Genomic DNA, 15,685 nt, shown 5'->3' with positions numbered 1-15,685 from the left:
TACAGGAGCTTAGTGTGTAGACAACTGCATACAAGAGCTTAGTGTGTAGACAACTGCACATACAGGAGCTTAGTGTGTAGACAACTGCGTACAGGAGCTTAGTGTGTAGACAACTGCATACAGGAGCTTAGTGTGTAAACAACTGCGTACAGGAGCTTAGTGTGTAGACAACTGCATACAGGAGCTTAGTGTGTAGACAACTGCATACAGGTGCTTAGTGTGTAGACAACTGCGTACAGGAGCTTAGTGTGTAGACAACTGCCATATAAACCTGACTCTTAGTACTAAACTTATTCCTTCCCCATTCCCAGCTGATAAAGTCAAGAAAAGAAGAGGGCTCTGCCGAGGACAAATAAAGGGAAGCCTGCCTGCTAAATTTATTTTGATTGCATCCAAATTACTTATATAAAAAGGACCACAAAACTTACTGCTATAAGCTTTCTGTAATGATTCCATTTCCTCATTATAAACATAATAATATATGTAGCATATGTCCTTTCAAGGCATTCTAAGTATTTTAAAGATATATCTAGTGAATAAGTTGCAACCTTTAGATGTATTTCTTTTCACGCAAGGGTAACGTAAGCTTTGCTTTGTATTAATATGGGCATCAATAGTAAAACACACTTGACCCTTGACTAAGACTCGCAATCTAGCTTCCTCTTTTGATGAGGGAGAAGTACAGTGGTTAAACATAACGCGCGTGCATGAAGGCCTTCCTAGCGCCACCACAGAATGGCACCGCTCTGCAATTCAATACAAATGCACACTTGCATAACATTCATCATAACCAGTAAGCTATGTCCCACAAGCATGGACAGTAACACTTTATTTTCTAAGTCACTCAAGAAAACATAAAGCAGTAAGTCCCTCACTTAATACAAGGGTTATCAGTCACAGATAGAGAAGCTCTTTTAAAAATTCAGTTTGCTGTGTCCATACATTGTACTCAGATCATATAAGATGCGTAAGAAGCACATGTTTGCACAATGTAGAGGTTGCATCAGCATGTGCACGCACCACATGGGCCTACACTGTAGTTAGCAGTGGTATATAATCATGGCTCTGTCACCCCATCACCTGACCCCAGCCCACAGGTTTTTTTCTTCATCTGGGCATTAGCCAGTGATTACCCTTTCCAGATAACCCAATTACCCCATGGAAATGAGTGGTGTGGCAAATCTACAATCGCATATAATCGCACACTAGCTTCAGATACGCATCCGAAGTCTCTCACAATAAAGACACTCCTTTATGGCTGTAGAGTAAGTTTACTAGATTTGATTTCCCTCCTTGGAAACTAAGAGATGGAACATGCTGAATGACAACAGGAAAAGGCAGGAAATGTCACAGAAACACAAAGCAGATAAAACATTCTTGGACGCCCCAAGAGTCCATGTGTATTCATCCTTGGAGCACCTACCCTCTGCTCAGAGGCTTATGTTTATATGCATATTTAATGCTAAATTTTCTAAAGGGTATTATCAAAGTACCTTATAAGATGTAATGCCTCCCTCCTACCATACCTAAGAAGCCAAATAAATCCTTATTCTGGTATTTCTCAGCACCAAAGGATACGCGATGCCTGTAGGGCCTCCTCAGCTACCTGCACTCATGCTACGCAAACCCACATGCAAATATATGCACCTACACATAGTTAGAAACAACAATATTTTAAGTCAGGATAATAAAACTTACAAACACTAGATGTATAGACTTAGCATATGAGGGAGCAAATTTTACAGTTTACAAGCAAGCAAGCATGTTTTAGAACTTAATGTAAGGACCTCTGAATAACTTTTTCTCCCAACATACTATTTGTATTGATTATTTGGGAATTTCACATAATGCACCCTGATCACACTCATTTCCAGTCCCCCAGGCCCACCTCCCACCCTTATAACCTCCTCCCAGAAAAAAAAAAAAAAAAAAAAAGGGAAAAAAAAAAAAAAAAAAAAAAGCAAAGTCCCCCTAGTGTTGCACATGCACACACTGGACCACGATCAGACGCCATGGCCAGCCCATGGGGCAATTCTTAGAAATGTGCTCAAGAATGACGCAGTGAGGGTCACCTGGTCAAGGCTCTTAAGCTCATCACAGTCCTCACCCCCATCTGCTTTCAGAGGAGGTAGTCTATCAATGTTTCCAGCAACCAGGCGGCTCAGTAGCACCGGCACACAAGATAAAATATCTATTCTCCTTTCTCCTCACCTAGAGAAGAGCAAGGTCTCTTAAAAACACAACTTTACATACTAGGTATTCGGTAGTATTTGTGTAAAATCCGGCATTTATCTTACTTTTCACATAGTGGCTTGGGGTTGGGAGGGGGCAATATGTCTTCTGGAACGGGGCAGAACCAACTACACCCAACTGAAAGCTGTGAGAGCACCAAGTTTGCCTACATTCTCTTGAGCTGCACCCAAGGAGCCTGCTGGCCCCAAAATGACACATAACTGAAGACAGCCCACAGCTTATACCAAACCCAGCCAACCCAGTCAAATACAGCCAAGGTTGCAGTCTATGAGCTAGAAATGTCTGCTGTCAGTCACTGAAATGTTGTAGCAATTGCTTTATTATAGCCAAAGATGACTAAGCCAGAGATACAGACACTGACTATGGGGGGTGGGGGGTGAGGCCAGCCTGGTCTACAGAGAGAGCTCCAGGACAGCCAGGGCTACACAGAGAAACCCTGTCTCAAAAAAACAAAAAACAAAGAATTAACTAAAGTTTCAAGTTAAAATAGACTGCATTCAAAAATCTAGGTGCAACCTAATTACAGGAAACAAATCTTTAAACAAGCAAAGCACAGAGAGGCTGGGAATAAATATTCTGTCACGAAAGCTGAGGGTGGCAACTGAATGGATGTCACTATGTTAGTCTTTATGTAATACGGAACACTTGTACAAATCTTGTATTTTACAGTATTCTAATATTTTTTGAAAATTTCCCAAAAGTACAGAAAATGTAAATACAAGTAACATAAATATATGGAGGTGCACGTATAAAGAAAGGTGTTAAGTGCAGGTACAATCTCTCGGCGGTGATCAGAGGCCAGAAGCAGCTGCGGTGACACACTCACTCCTTAGGGTAAGCAACAAAGGCGAGCGCTGAGCGGCTTGGCTGCACACCGTGGGCAGTGTGTTCTCAAGTGTCTGTTTATGGAGGAAGAGCTGCTCAGACACTGTCCATGGACGACACATCCGGCCACACAAAGACCTCATCAGCCGTGCTGTCCCACCTCGGAGGCCCCTCTCACCTGCACAGCTAACCCTGCACAGTCTTCTCCAGAGGCTTATCTCCCTACACTACTGCTGTTGAAAAGCCACTGCCCTCTCCCCTCCCATAATGCTTCAGGAAATGTCCGTCACCACAGTATTAATTATAACATCACAGAAATTTCCAATAATAAACAACTGACTAGATCATTCATTATTAATAACCTCTCATGTCCGTTGGAACTGCCCAGCAATTTAAGGAAAGGAAATGAATGAACCTTGCAAGGGCCTTTACCCACCCTCAGCACAGAATCATCAAGAAAGCACATCAGAAGCCAGGCGTGGTGGTGCGCGCCTTTAATCCCAGCACTTGGGAGGCAGAGGCAGGTGAATTTCTGAGTTCAAGGCTAGCCTGGTCTACAGAGTTAGTTCCAGGACAGCCAGGGCTACACAGAGAAACCCTGTCTTGAAAAAAACAAAAACAAACAAGCAAACAAACAAAAAAGCACATCAGAAATTAAGCTTTATCCGACTCACAGTTATTTCCTCAAAGGCTCACAAGCCATGACTTGTGACTTCAGTTTTTAAATTTAAAACAGACAATATAAGCTGGTGTGGTGGCTTATGCCTTTAACCCAGCACTCAAAAGGCAGAGGCAGGAAGAACTCTATGAATTTGAGGCCTACATGAATTTCTGGTCTACAGAGCAAGTTCCAGGCCAGCCAAGGCTACATAATAGGACACTATCTCAAAAAAAAAAAAATTGAAAAAAATATATAATTTTTCCAATTTAAAAAACATACAACATATAAACTTACTGGCCATGCAACTCCCAGGGGAGCCAGACAGAAGCCTAGGCCTAGACCACAAAGCTATGACCAGAATACTACCCCTTTGCAAGGCTTACATGGTACTAATTCTAGTGCCTTCCTTTCTTAATTCAGTCACAGCTCATTAGTCCTACTACATATGCCAGGACAGATTCCCAGGTGAGTCTTCTTATTCTAGATAAAGAAATGGCTCCAGTTAATACCACAGACATTATTCACTGAGACATATCTCACCCTTGTGGTTACACCATTCTTGGACTTCCTATAAACAATACTCTAGAGCAATGTAGACCCATAAAACACAGTACTAAATTCCCACAGCCTGGAGTCTTTTCCAAGCACAAGGAGAGTATGGTGCATCTGTCACTGACTCCGAAAAGACGGTTATGTGGCTCACTAAGTCAACAAAATATTTCCTGCTAATGAGATCAAAGAGTGAGACAGACTGAGCAGAACGGCTGGGTTCAGCAGTGTGTTTACACGTGTATGTTAATGATGTATGAGACAAGGGTAAGTCAATTTCCTTTCCTCAGGTAGAATGTAAGATAGGTTTCCAGGCCGGCTTATCAAGCTCTAGTGGCTTTGTTTATACTGGTCAACAGGCATTTGAAACAGCAAGTGTCATATCCAAATCTTTCTTTTTCTATCAGGTACAGAGAGGGTGGGGCTCTCAGGGGTGGTGTATAATGTTATATTGCCATATGCACTGGATGTTTCTGTCCTATCAGAACCATGCACAGTAGCTAAGCTCCACAGATAAGTGGAGAACACAGTATCTTTCCTTTTAAGGAGCATGATGATACTGTTAAAATTCAGGTTGCTATCTACAATGAGCGCTACAGCAAACACCCTAACAGAAAGATTTAAAAGGAGACATAATTCTAAGACATATATCAGAGGAATGTTTGATCTGTTAAAATCTAAACACCAAAATACACTCATTTGCTCTTTCAATAAATATTAATTCAACTCTATAATAATACATAAAAAATTCTGGGACACAAGACAAACTTGATCCCAGCAATCTTGAAGCTAACAGAGGAAAAGTCAGAACAAGCCAACAGAACCCAACTGGCTGAAGTGGCCGGGCTTCCGTGGATTCAGGCACTGTATTCAGAGTGAGGACACTTACGAGCCAAAGGATGCAAGTACAGAGATCTGAAGGGTAGTAGGTATGAAACTGGACGCCAGCAAGACGGTGGTCGGCTGCATGCAAGGCCTCACAAGGAAGCTGCAACAGCAAGGTCCTCTTGGCCTCCCTGGGCCTGTGTGTGCAAACGTCACAGTTAAACTTCCCAGGCTGACTAGCACCCAGGAGTATCATGGGACCCTATGTGAAAGGTGCCCTGGTAAACTAAATATAAAGTTGATGTGTGCATTAATAGTCCTGGTACATTTTGGGGCTCATAAAATAAGGAAGCTGAAACACAATACTGAAGTTCTATTTGTAACTTGTGTTATTTATGACTTTAAGACTAACCCAAATTAAACAAGAAGCTGAGAAAGCGTCTCATCTCCTTAGCAGAAGCAGGATCAAGAACTCAACTATCACGGTAAAGGAGGTGTGAGCTAAAGACAAGCCAGTCTAAAACGGTGCATTAAAGGAGGCTAGGGAAGACTGAGTTGACGGAGGGGGACGGAACAGTAACTCCCAGTGAGACCGTAAATGCAGCACTAAGTCTCAGAGTCTACGCAGTGCTCTTCCGGCAACCCTCAATGATAGCAAAGTACTAGCCTTGGAGAGAGGGCTCTGTTGCTAGTCAGGAAAATAAACTCCAAGCAAGTCTGCAGAATGACCTTAGAGTTCAAATTGATACTAAAAAGTTCTGACAATCAACCAAATATGCTTATACATGTTTGTTATACAATGTACACAAATATACATTGCTAACACCTTTAAAAGAAATTCCTAAAAGAAATAAAAATAAATTAAAATCCAAAAAGCTCGCTTCAGTAACCAATGCAATAATCTTTGAATACATACCGTACACTACTGTTTTGAAAACTGCCCTAGAACTTCACAATCACACCCTTCTACATAATCTCTACTTTCCAAAAACTAAGCATCTAGCTGGGTATAGTGTATGAAAGCCTCATGGGATGGGGAGATGGCTCAGGGGCTTAAGAAATTGTGCCTGTCTGAAGTTAGGGTCATCAGAACCCAAGGAGATGACAGGTGGGCGTGGCATGGGAATCACTGGAGCACAATGGCTAGCTTAAAACCAACAGAACTATCGAACTAGTTCAACTGAGACACAGTGTCAGTGAATAAGGTAGAGTGATACTGGCCTTGGTCCTTCACATATGTGTACCCACACATGGGAACATGTGCGCGCGCGCGCACACGCGCGCGCACACACACGAACCATACACATGCAAGAAAGAAGAAAAGGAAAGAAGAAAGGAGGACCTGGTAGATGCAGACCACCTGTCTCCCTATGAGACAATGGCTGCCCAAGCAATCCACACCACAGGTAGTTTTAAGACATTAAAAATACCAAGGAGATAAAGTGACACCAACATTTTGCACAATGTTTGCTAAGCGACTACTAAAGCTAACTGAATGTCTACCTATTGGTGAACAATTCCACTTCTAGGGTAGCAGCCAAAAGGAAGGCGTTTATATAGCCAACAAATACACAAGTACGAATGTTCACAGTAGCTGTGTTATAGCAGTGAGTAACTGAGATCAATCCAGATGCTTAATAAACGTAGAATGGACTAGGCCACCAATGTGGCAATCTCTATTTTCTGATGCTAGTTACTGCAGTATGATCCTGCCTGACTTTTTTTAGAATCTTATCCCTCCTAGTCAAAAACCAGGGCCATTTCCCCCTTTCTTTACAGGCGAGCATCTTACAACTGTCTCAAGGAGTAATTACAATACGATGGGCATTAATAGCACAGGAGTGCCAAGTCCAAGGGACAAGGACAACGTAGCTTCTTTGTGGCTCACCCGCAACCTCTCTATTCTTGGAATGGAGCCACACAGCTCATGCAAACAACTCAAGCCATACTGTAAGGCTGCACCTCAGTGTCCTATCACTGATCTGACATAGAACCAGCCCTTTATACAACAGCAGGCGTGGTCTTCAGACAGACCAACCTGACACTGAGTGAGCCAGGCATGAGCACTGCCCAAAGTGCAGAGCTGTGAGCAAAGCAAACGTTGCCACTGGCTTAAGCGTTAGTTAGTCGTGAACAACTTTCCAGGTAGCCAGAGTAACTAAAACAAATACTGGACAACAAAAAGAAACAGCTACATACAACGTAAGTAAAATTCACTTCCAGAATACAATGCTGAATGAAAGAAACCAAACACAAACCAGTGGATGTTGCATGACATTGTTTCTTTGGAAAACTAAAAATCTAAAACTAACCTATGGTGACAGAAATTAAGACCTGGGTAAATTCAAACAGGAAGACGATACTGATGGAAAACAACTGCAATAAACCTCTGGGGCACCAGAAATACTCTACGGATTGGACTGAGTTAATTTTACACTATAAAAATTCTTGGATTTTTATAGTGTAAGATTCTTGGATGTATATATCCAAGACTAGTAAACATTGTTGTATGTAAACGATACAACTTTTTTAAAGGGTATATCCAAGAACTAACAAGATACTAAGGAATGAGCAGTCACTGTCCAAAAGAGATTAGGAATCCAAAACGGAGAGTGAAGCACCCTAGGAAACTGATGCCCAATCAAAGCAGGCACCTGAAAGGGCACTGTACTTAGGCAGGCAGCCCTGAACACTAAAGGCAAAGTGTCACAATGTCAGAAAGACCAGGTGAACCATCCCTTGATTTCAATTAAGACCTCAAGAAAACAAACCCCCAAAGAAAGGACAACTTGGAAGTAAACTAAACCCAAGCATAACCTAGGGAGGGGGACAGGAGGGTACCTGAGGCTCAGAGGCAGCCGGCCTAGCCTAACAGCAAGGCAGGTCAGAGTCACTCTATCAAAACACAGGGCAGGTGGTTCCTAAGGAACGATTCACAAGCTGCAACTCCAGCATGCTCATGGGCCCACATTCAATCAGGTGCCCACACCGCCTGCATACATGCACACCCACGCACAAAACTGTAATAATAAAATGATACGCCAAAATTTAAACACTTGAAAGTAGTAAAATCTATAATCCCAAACTGAAACAAAAAAAAAAAAGGAAGGAAGGAAAGAAGAAAAAAAATGAGATGTCATTTTTAAAAACTCAAGGCAAACCAAGAAAGAATTTTAAGAATAAACTGCCCAGGTAAGACAGATTTCGAAGGTATCCTCTTCACCTATTCAATTTTTTTCTTTTGTGATTTTCACTTCACCTTGTCTTATCTTACTCCATATATACTGATAAATTAAACTGCCAGAAAGCCAACAAAGTGAACAGCCCAGTAGTTCCCAGGGAGCATTGGTGCAAGAACCCTGCACTCCTGCTGTGCTGAAACACAGATTTGCCATCCCTAGTAACATAGCTAGTGTAAAATTAATATACTGAGCCGTTTTTAAATGACAGTCTACCACAGCACTTCAGCCTTTCACTTGTTGATGCAGTGGAGAAAACTTCCAGGGGAGGGGAAACAAGTAACTTCTGCCACACTCCTGTCACAATGACCCAGGTGCAGGTGTGCTTCTGTCACAAGACAGCAAAATCATCTCTGTAGAGCCAAGACCACTTAGGGAGACACAAAATTCCCAAGTCGCTCTTGATCTTGCTACAAGCAAAGGAGACAACCCCAATACTTACTAGACATTTTCTCTTAGGGTAGGCAGCTCCTAACATCCTGTGAAGAGTGGGCATGTTTCATTAAATAAGGCAGTCTACGCCAACAAGGGAAAAAGAAAACACACTCAATCAACAATGATCCTTACAATCTTTGTTCTGAAAAAACCAAAGGATATTTTACTTAGCATTTAGTCCAAGTTTAACAGCCATAGAAACTAACAGTAACCCAAGAGTTCCAAAAGCAGACACTGCAGTGGACAGTCTCTTCCATGTCTGTGTGGCCGCGAGGATCAAGCGTGACTCACTCTCGGGGATGACTATGAGGCAGACGATGAGAGACTGGTTCAGGTGCTTCTCTTTGAGCAGTGGCAGCAGCACACAGGCTGTGCCGGGAGCACTCTCCTATGACCTCCACCTCAGTCTCCCTCAGTCTGTACTGTGTACACACTTTCCTCTCACCCTCAAATATCCTAATTTCATGAAACAATAAGCTTTGAAGAATGAAGACAGGCAGTGAGAGTTCCTATAGATACTAGCCAGCCAGGAATGGTCTCTGCGTCTCTAATCCCCACACTCTCCAATCCCTGTCCACTATGTAGAAGGATACTACAGGCCAGACTCCCTTCAAATTGTGATTCTTAGGTTAACTGCAAAAGATGGTAGAAACCTTTTAGAGGAGAAAATGCTTCTCTGCTGTATAATTAGATCACATCTGTAAATGGAAAATGCTTCTCACAAATTACACTGAAGGGGCAAACTGTAAGTCTGTGGTAATTAGTCTGAATTGCACTGGTTACAAAACAGGATGGTTAAAGTACAATTAAACTCAGAGCCAGAAAACGTCTCCTCCTCGATACCGGAAGTAGCAACTCTCAAAATTTTCTAAATTCTTTGACTTCCTTAACATTCCTCAATTTTTCAACCAAAATCATTTCCTGGCTACAAAATGTAACAATAATTCGTCATGATGGCAAAGCGAGGCCAGTACACTACAGTACGAAGCTAGGCCCTGGAGCCCCAGACTGGATCTGCTGGTTCCCACACAATGCATGAAGATGATCAGTCACTATACACCCAACACCACGTCTGCCACTTCTCCTCAGGTACTTGTTTAACCAGACCAGTTGTCCTCGCTAAGGGTTACCTGCACCACAAAACACCCTGAGAGGGAGTAATGGAGGGGGGGAGAGATGGCTCAGTGGTTAGGCACACTTGCTGCTAATACATGATGGCCCACAACCATTCAGAACTCTAGTTCCTGGAGATCTGACCTCCTCTTCTGACCTCTGAGAGCAACAAGCACATGTGTGGTGCATACGCATAAATGCAGGCCACACTCATACACATAAAATATCTTTTAAAATATATATTTTAAGGCAAAAGGGTACTAGTGGATTATACTCACCAGAACCAAGCCCAACCTAGAGCTGTAGTCTGATTTAAAAAGTAAGTGGCGAACAGCACTAAGGCTCAGGACCCACACTCTCAAAGTCAGACCAAGGATACTTCTTCAATACCTTCGTGGGAGTGCCCTGATTCTTCAACTGGGGGCACCGCACAAGTTAATAAATACTGTTATTAGTATAATTTCCTTTTCCATTTTGATTTACAGCATAATGGCCTGGAGAGAGGACAAACTAAGGAGTGAACGAAACAGCATGCTTACAATTTCACCTATAAAATTATGACAAACTAGGAAATATTTTGTTAATTGTGGGGTCTTGGTGAGAAAAGCAATGAGTCATTGTTTAAATGCCAGTTTACTGATTATTAAGGTGAGTTAAAGAAAGGGAAAACAATTTAAAACTCTGCCCTAGTTCCCACCACCACCGACAAAACTTCCAGAGATTCAGTATGGGAGGGAATTGGTCACGGGTCATCTCAACCAACCGTACCGCGAAACTTTTCTGAGCTATGAAACAACTGTCTCATAGATCTAATTATATAGGAATGGAAGAAGTAAAGGAAGGAAGGAAATAAAGAAGGAAGGAAGGATCCAAGACTAAACTGTTCCAGCAAGAATACTTTGAACACTGTCCCTACAACTTTTTCCATTCGTGTCGCAGCACTGCCCCAATTCACCGAGCCTTTCCATGAGACACAACGCATATTAGTCTCCTTAAAAAGCATCTGGGGTAGGAGAAATGAGTGAACAGAAGAATCTACTAACGCAACTTTATTCGAAAATGCCGTGATGTTAGCTAACACCTTGTACGCTAATTTTAAAAATAAAATTCAAAATATCTGTCGATAGCTGGAGAGATGGCTGGGCGGTTAAGAGCTACAGTGTACTCGTCTACATAAAATAAATAAATCTTTAAAAAAAAAAAAAAGAAAAAGTATCTGTCGATTAAACGGAGTGTGCCTAAAGAAGAGCCCAGAGATCTCGATGCTCAACATATATGAACGTCCCACCACGGAGTAAGACTTCTCTCATTCTCTGGCATTAAAGCACCTGCGAGCCACCGTGCTCATCCCCTATAGAAACGCCGCGCTCCCGGAGCTCCAAACTAGCCAGCAAAACTTTGCCGGGGCGCACGGATTTCCAGGCTTCCCAGCTCCCTCCCGCCCGCCCGCCCATCCTCCCCGGGGCTGCTCCAAAGTTCTTGCGGCATCCCAGGCAATCGTCTCAGCGAACGAAGTTTGCCTGGGTCCTGCCCACTCGCGCTCCCGCAGGACGCAACTGAAACTTGCAAGGGAGACAACGTCTCCCCGGGGACCGAAACTTGCACGCGGGGTGGAGGAGGAAGGCGGCCGGAGCGTTCCGCCTCGCCGGGGGTCTGCACGCAGCGCCGAGCCCTCTCGGCCCCCAGCCCGGCCGCTCCCGCGCGCGCGCGCGCCCGCCTGTCAATCACACCGCAGACCACCACCCCCACGCGCGAGCAACGCGGCGCGCGGGGTCCACGGGAGCCGGCTCGGGCCAGGCCGCGCCGCCGCAGCGTGCCCTCTGCCCGGGGCCGGGAATGGCGGCGGCCGGCTGCCCGGGGCCAGTTCCGACCCGGCCCCCTCGCCTTTAGACCCCCGCCAGCCCCTGGAGCAGCGGCTGAAGAGAAAAGGAAGTTACCTCCAAGCGGTCCCGGCGGCGGCGGCCAGTCGCGGGAGGCCGAGAGGGTCCGGCGCGGCGGCGGCGGCGGCGGCGGCGGCTACCGCAGTGCCCTCCGCCCCATTGTTTCCCTTCCAGGAGGCTCCCGGCAAAGCCGAGCCCGGGAACCAGGAAGTTCCCCGGCGCGACACCTCCAGCCGCCGCCGCTATGGAAACGGCCCCCGCCTTCCCCAGGGCGGCTCGCCCGGGACCCCGCCTCCGCGCCGCCGGCCCCGCCTGCCTCACCGGCCGCCAACAGTCGCCGCTGCGGCCGCGGCCGCCGCCATCTTGGCGCGGGCGGACAGCCCCTGCCTTCCCGGCGGCACGTGCGCTGCTCCCGCGCTCCCGCCGGGCGCGCTCCCGATGGGCTGCGGGCGGAGGCCGACGGCCCGAGCCCCTCTGCAGGAAGAGGGGGTCCGCGGACCCGGCGGCGCCCAGCGATCGCTCCAGAACTGCTCACGGGCTGGGACCAGTGCTGTGTCTGACACCTGAGGGCGGCCGGCAGAGCACGGCGCCTTTCGCGGAGGAGGCCCGTCGGCTCGCCAGCCTTCAGACGTTGCCTACTGCACTTGGGTTTCTCTTGGACTCGGTATCGTCACCCGTGAAGTGAGAGGGAAACTGTACCTGCTTCGTAGCGTTGTTCCTCGCGCAAACGAAGGCTTGGTAGTGTGTGCACAGTGAATCTGTCAATAGAGTGGCTCTGTTACTGACACAAGGTCACACAGTCAATTTCCAGGCTTTTATGCCAAGAGTTCAGATCAGCACAACTTTAAGTAGGCTACTGTGTGCGAGCCTTCTGCTGCCTAAAAAAATGTGTTCCGTGTTCATCCCTGGCCCATCTTTCTTTAGGTCAGCTTTTTCTGTGTCAAGAGTTTTAATCCCCACGGTCTTCCATTAAGAACTGGGGATGATGTAAACTTCCCAACACTGTAATTTGCTGACAGTTAAATGATTTATTCACTAGAAGCAGCAAAGGTTTGGGTGTGCGAGTAACTAAAAGGCGTCTGTCCTTGTTTCCAGGAACTAGAATTACTATAGTTGGCAACTAACTGTGCACTGCCTTTACTCTTTCCCAGGCTGGTGAAACCTGACACTCACTGCAAACTGGGTTCCTTAAGGAACTGAACGGGAGACAGAGTCTGCGCGCGTGTGCGCGTGTGTATACACACACACACACACACACACACACACACACACACGCTGAGCTGCATTCCCAGTTTAAAGACAATAACATAATAGAAATGCATCCTTTCATTCAGGTCTCCATTTAAACCAGGTTTGGAAACACTACTTTGGGTTTTGTTTTGTTTATTCTGGTATGTACAAATGGCACAGTTGGGTTGATGAAAATCAGGTCAAAAGTTGGATGGACATGGGAATTTTTTCAACACTCAAATATAAGGAATAAAATTCCAAAATTAGCAAGTCACTAAAGCACTCTCCATTTGTGACAATGCCTACAGCTTCCAAGTCTTTGATGACAACACATGCACATACGCATGTACTTACATTGTACCTTGAAGATTGCAGAAGTCCTTCAAAAGACACTTACTGAATTAAACTATAACGTTTGAGTTACTGCCTCTCCAGGATACCTTGGGAACCCCACAGAGGCTCAAGAGAATTCATCCAGAAATTTTACCACAAATACAAAAGCATCAATGAATTGAAAGGGCAATGCTTACTTCACAAACTGAAGGAGAAGTTTCAGATTTGTGTGTGTGTGTAAAGTTTATATTAGTCTAATACTATACTCTGGATTTAACTGTCAGCACTGTGGACGCAACTTCACACTTAGCAGTCTGTACTATTATTCAGAAATATATTCAAGAATGAGGGTAGCTGAATTTCACTGAAAACTTACACAAATAGGAACACTTGAGTCTTGAGGTAGTAGTTTAGCAACCGCTGTCCTAAAAAAAAATGCATATTTAGGTTATGTCCGCCTTATGATTCTATTCCCTATAACATACGATACATATCATACATGTGATTCCCCCTTCAACTGGGGGGAAAGTTCACTGTCAAAATACCAAAGAAAATGAAAGGGGGATAAACAGTCTGTATCTCCAATGAAAATATTCTGCAAATGCTAAACATTTAGAACTTTCCGATCACATAACAGGAAGAGTGGCATTTGCATTTCGTTTTTAAAAGTTATACTCATGACAATACTTACAGAATATTGCCAAAGGTAAAAGTACATGTTTAAGTTTCCCACAAGATTCCATAATAACTAGAGTTAAGAGTATAATTTGCGGTGAGAACATGAAAATATAGAACATGGGGAAATTTTCAAAAGTAAACCATGCATCCTTAGCTTTCATCTTCAAAACTTCGGATCAAAGGCACTGTTCCTAGAGTCTCCTGTAAACTGAGACCTTGCAATGTGGATCGATGGCTATGCAGTCCATTCAGGTTTGGGGAGTAGCTAAGTGGGTTGTGCCGTGGAGACTCTGGAAAGCCTCATGTGATTCATCTCACCCACTACAGTCATTTCTGAAATTCCCTAGGAGTGTTTTGTTGACTCAAAAAGTCAGTTCCAATATCACTGTATATAACTCATGATAAAAAGAAAGCAAGCATATCAGTGGATATCCATGGATGTCCACATGGCTCATAGTTTTTCCTTAATAAAGTCCTTCAGTTTAAAAGAGAAAGTATTGATGGCAGAGCCAGAAGGAGGATCACGAACAGTAGAATTACACATATGATATTACAAACAGTTTGTTACAACGATCTGGGGTGATCTTACTGCTGTTTTAGGGGACTTGGGAAGTGCCCCCTATGTTAGAAACATACAAGCCATGAGACTGGGGACTTGTTTGTCTTCCATCCTGTTCTGTTCTTTGGTTCAGTTTGCTCTCTAGCCAGAGTGAGCTTCCTCTGAATAAATATAGAAAGAATGAGGAGGAGAGAAAGGTAAAGGAAAGACCAAAGGATACAGAGGTGTATCAGTACCCAATTTGTATCAATACCCAATATGTAAAAAGTTTCTCATTTTTTCACATGCTCAAACAGATCTTATGACTCAAAAACAAAAACAAAACAAAGCTTAGAAACAACTCCTTTTCAGCCACAGAAGTTGCCACTCACTATCTCCTCTTCTCCTTACTTGTAGCCAGCCTGTTCCTGACTACACAGTAAGACAGTTACCACAGTCTGCCAGGAGTCTGTAATGAGGCTGGATCACTTTTCAGATATGCCACTTCATCTTCCTAGCTCTGGCGGACTTTCTGTTGGCAGCACTTCCGTCTACCATATGTCGGCTGCCCCAAGTCCCTTCCCAGATGCCATACCATTATTTCTAGGACATAGATTCGCCCATCCTGGAACGGGGTTTGAGCACATGCTACAGCACCAGTATGGCACTCGGGGGACAACTTTCAGGAGTCAGTTGTCTCCCTCTCCCGTTCAGGTCCCAGGGATTGGACCCTGGGTCATCAGGATTGACAGCAAGCGCCTTAACCTGTAGAGCCATCTCACCGGACCCATTATTTTTTAAGTTTCATCAAACATAAAATTTAAATATTAAGATGCACACATATATAAGTATTTAAAAATTAAAACATGACTTCCTGGCATTTTTGTCTCCATTTTAGTGATAAAACACTAGCCTTCATGTACATGGTTGTTACTAGCTTTCTAACTCTGTGTATGTTGAATGGCAGTTAGTTTTCCTAGGAAACCTCCCAGTGAACCATGCCTACCAATACTCACACAGTTAGCCACCCTCCTTTTATGTCTACGATGGCCCTGTGACTCAGTGTGGTGGGAATGAGGCAGAGTGATCGATCTCTAAGATGAGAACAGAAGAAGCCTCAAGGTTC

At 44.4% G+C, this 15,685-nt stretch overlaps 1 protein-coding gene across 3 annotated transcripts in view; it reads right to left on the bottom strand.

Annotated features, from left to right (window-relative positions):
* Nucleotides 1-12,567, bottom strand: part of Usp6nl (USP6 N-terminal like) — a 123,402-nt gene extending 110,835 nt beyond the window's left edge. Inside the window, exon 1 of one of the 3 annotated variants that reach the window (XM_021154013.2) lies at nt 12,480-12,567. The gene's annotated coding sequence lies outside the window, so the exon portion shown is untranslated. Of the gene's footprint in view, nt 1-5,177; nt 5,509-11,837; nt 12,074-12,479 lie in introns of those variants that run through there. The other 2 variants (XM_021154009.2, XM_029470742.1) reach the window with 2 other exon arrangements.
* Between the last annotated feature and the right edge of the window lie 3,118 nt (nt 12,568-15,685).

This window comes from Mus caroli, chromosome 2, assembly GCF_900094665.2.
Source record: "Mus caroli chromosome 2, CAROLI_EIJ_v1.1, whole genome shotgun sequence".
Classification (NCBI taxonomy): Eukaryota; Metazoa; Chordata; class Mammalia; order Rodentia; family Muridae; genus Mus; species Mus caroli.
The sequence above is the reverse complement of the archived record's forward strand: the minus strand, read 5'-3'. Positions and strand labels throughout refer to the sequence as shown.